Here is a 4,396-nt window from a genome sequence, read left to right as displayed (position 1 = left end):
TTAAATGGGATTTCTCTTTCTATCTCATTGCTGTACTGTGTTGGTGATATATAAAAATGCTATTGTTTTTATAGGCTTATTTTATAGCTTGCAACTTTGCTAAAGTTATTGTTTCATGTTTTAGTTGCTTCTATAAAATTCTCTAAATATACCCTCATATCATCTGCAAAAAGTGAGTTTTGTTTGTATATTGTGTGATCTAATTTTTTTATATTTGTTTTCTTCTCTTTTTGATAAAGTTAACATTTCTAATAAAATATTGGATAATACTGATGATAGCAAACATCTTTGTTTTCCTCATCTTATTGAGAATATTACTAGCTTATCTCCATTACACATAATGTTTACTGATGTTTTAGATAGCTACTGCTTATCATTTTAAGGAATACTATATTCCTATGCTCTCTAAAGCTTTTAATAAAACAGGTTTCTACATTTTGTCAAAAACTTTTTCAGCATCTATTGAGGTGATCACATAATTTCTGCTAGTATTTTTATTCATATGTTCTATTATGCTGATTGTATTTCTAATATTGAACTATCCTTGCATTCCTGGTGTAATCCCTTTGATAATGCTTAATTTAAAATTTGTAAATCAGTATTCATTAAGGAAATTGACCTATAATTTTCTTTCTTTGTTTTGATTCTTTCTGGTTTAGATATTAGCACCATATGGGTATCATAAGAGTAATTTGGAATAATTCCTTATTAGCCATTTTTTTCAAATTTCTTATATAGAATTGTACTTAATTGTCCTTTAAAGGTCTTTTTGAATCTATCTGACTCAGAAATTTTTTTTCTTCATTGATGGTTTCCTCAATTTCTCTTTCTGAAATGGAATTATTGATTTTATTTCCTCTTCTGTTAATTTGGACAGTAGATATATTTTTGTAGATAGTCCTCCATTTCACATAGATTTTCAGATTTGACATATAGTTGAGCAAAGTACATGGGGATTATTACTTTAATTTCCTCCTCAATTTTGGTGAATTCATTGTTTTCATTTTGATAATGGCATTTTGCTTTACTTTTTTCTTTTTAAAAAATCAAATAACCTGAAGATGGAGGAAAGACGTTTGGAAACTCCTGGATATTTTTCCAATTTCCCACTAAATCAATTTTAAATGAAAACAAGAAATTTAAATTGTCCTTGAAAGAATCTGCTAGTCACCTCCAGAATGAGATGACAAAATAAAAACTCCAAGTAATATTGTAGCTAAATTTTGGAAAGAAAGCTAAAGGAGAAAATACTACCATTAGTCAAAAAGAAACAATTCAAATACCAAAGAGTCACTGTTGCTATTAGGCAATAATTATCAGGGATATAGGAATTTCAAAGTAAGGGATGATAGGGATTGGAATATAATATTCTGAAAGATAAATGAATTTGGATCACAAACAAGAATTAATTGCAATACAAAACTCAGTATATTCTTTCAGAGAAAAAGATGCACACTTAATGAAATAGGGGACTTTCAAGTTTATCTGATAAAAAAGACCAGAAATGAACAAAAAATTTCATCTTCATAAATGACTCAAGAGATACATAAAAACAAAAATAGAAAAAAAAAATAAAGTCATTGAGATTGATTGCTTTGCATTCCTATAGAGTAAGATAATAACTGTTAACTGTTGAGAATCATATTCCTATTATGACAGTTGATTGAAGTATGCTTCAACAACTGTTGTGGTTAAATAGTGAATAGATTAATTACAGTTACAAATCGAGAATTGTATATCCATTGGTTCAATTGAAATGAGAGTGAATATAAGAAAGATATAAAACAATTAAGATATGTAAAAAGTGTTCTTCTGGGAGAAGGTGGAAATAGGACAGGGTAAATTATATTACACTAAGGGGCACAGAGAACTTATTATAATAGAAGGAAAGAAGGGAGGGTGTGAACCTTCTTGAATTTTTAATATCAACAGATTTGACTTAAAGGCAGAATAAAAATACATTCCCAATTGGGTTTAGAAAGTTATTCTGCCCTATAGGAAATTAGGAGAGGGAAGAAAAAAGAAATGGATAGGAAGGATTGATGGAAGGAGGCATTGATAAAAAGAATGGCAGATGTAAGAGGGGACTATGGAAAGAAATATTGGTAAGGAGAGAAAAGGTAAGGGAAGAAGAAAAAGAACCCATTGAGAAAAATAAAACAGAAGGAAGTACAGAATTAGGAATCATAATGGAATGTGAATAGGATAATCTATCCCATAAAATGGAAGATGATAGAAGAGTGGATAAAAAACCTACAATATGTTTTTTTTACAATATTAGAAAACTATCAGCATAATTGAGCATATAAATAACCAAGCTGTGGAAATCATAGGATTATCTCAATAGATATTGAAAAAAAATTTGATAATATGAAGCATTCAATACTAGTAAAAATTAAATATATATTTTTTCCTTCAAATGCGAAGCAATATCTAACTTAAATTATTAGCAAGCATCATTTGCAATGGGTATAAGCTAGAAATCTTCCCAGTAATATCAGAAGTGAAACAAGGATGCCCAGTATCACCATTATTATACTATATTGTACAAGAAATTTTAGCTTTAGGAATGAGAGAAGAAAATAAATTTGTAGGATTTAGAATTAAGAATAAGGAAACAAAGCTCTCATTCTTTTCAAATGTAATAATAGTATACTTAGAGAATCCTAGAGAAACCACTTTAAAAAACTACCTGAAATTATTAACAATTTAAAAAAAAATTTTCAGGATACAAAATAAATCCACATAAATCATCAACATTTCTATATATTACCAAAAAATGCAGTAGCAAGAAATGGAAAGAGAAATTTCATTAAAAACAATTGAAGAGACAAGAAAATATTTGAGAATCTACCTCCCAAAACAAACAATGGAATAATATGAATATAATTTCAAAACACTTTTGACACAATATCAGATATAAACAACAGGAAAAGTTTAGGTTGCTCATGGATAGACCAAGTTGGCGTGATAAAAATGATAATTTTACCTAAACTGATCTGCTTATTTATCATCATGCCAATCAAACTATCCAAAAATTATTTTAGAAAGTTAAAAAAAATAGTAAAATTCTCCTTGGAGAAAAAAGTTCAAGAATATCAAAGGAAATAATGGAAAAAATGCAAAGGAAGGTAGCCTTTGTAACTGTTGCAGATCTAAACCTACATTATAAAGTAGCAGTTATCAAACGTATTTGATATTGCCTAAGAAATAAAGTGATGGAAGTAGATTAGATACAAAGTACATAGTAGTAAATAACATTGTAACTGATTTTTTGATAAACACAAGGACTATATTTTCTGATATAAGAATTCATTCAGTCAAAAACAGCTGGGAAATTGTAGGACTTCGAATTACGAGTAAGGAAACAAAACTCTCATTCTTTGTAAATGTGATAATAGTATACCTAAAGAATCCTAGAGAAAACACTTAAAAATAGTATAACATAAACTAGGCACAGACCAACATTTCATACCTTATACAAAGATGTGGTCACAAGAGGATATGTTTATTTAGACATAAAGGATGAAGCCATCAAATAATTAGAAATTTTTATCTGTTAGATTAATGGAGAGGAGAATTCATTACCAAAAAGGAGGTAGAGGAAATTATACAATTCAAAGTACTTTTGATTGCATCAAATTAAAAAGGTTTTGCATGGAGAAACCAAAAGAAATAAGATTAGAAGCAAAGGAGAAAACTTGGAAAGAATTTTTATAGCCAATATTTCTAATAAAATTCTCATTTCTAAAATACATAGAAAACTGAAAAAGAAGTTAAAAAAGAAATAATTTCCCAATTGATAAATAGTAAAAGGATATGAACAGGTAGTTTTGAGATAAAAATATTAAAATATCTATAGTCATATAAAAAACTGCTCTAAATCACTATTTTTTTTAGGTTTTTGCAAGGCAAATGAGGTTGAGTGGCTAGCCCAAGACCACGCAGCTAGGTAATTATTGTCTGAGGTCGGATTTGAACTCACTCCACTGTGCCACCAAACCACCCCTCTAAATCACTATTAATTAGAGAAAGTTAAATTTTAAAAAAATCTGAGCTACCAACTCCCATTTATCAGATTTTCTAATATAATAGAAAACAGAAAGATAGGTATAAGAGGGAATGGAGGAAAACTGGGATACTTATACACTGCTGGTGTACTTGTCAACTGATCCAAACATTCTGGAAAGCAATTTGAAATTATGCCCAAAGAATAATAAAACTGTGCATACCCTTTGATTGAACAATATCACTACTAAGTTTATATACCAAAAAAGATTACCCCCCCCCAAAAAAAAAAAGAATGGAAAGAAAGTACAAGAATATTTATAACATCTCTTTTTATGATAGCAAAGAATTGAAAATGGATCAGTTGGGGAATGACTGAAAAATTTGC

Source organism: Macrotis lagotis, chromosome 3 (assembly GCF_037893015.1).
Source record: "Macrotis lagotis isolate mMagLag1 chromosome 3, bilby.v1.9.chrom.fasta, whole genome shotgun sequence".
NCBI lineage: Eukaryota > Metazoa > Chordata > Mammalia > Peramelemorphia > Peramelidae > Macrotis > Macrotis lagotis.
The sequence above is the reverse complement of the archived record's forward strand: the minus strand, read 5'-3'. Positions refer to the sequence as shown.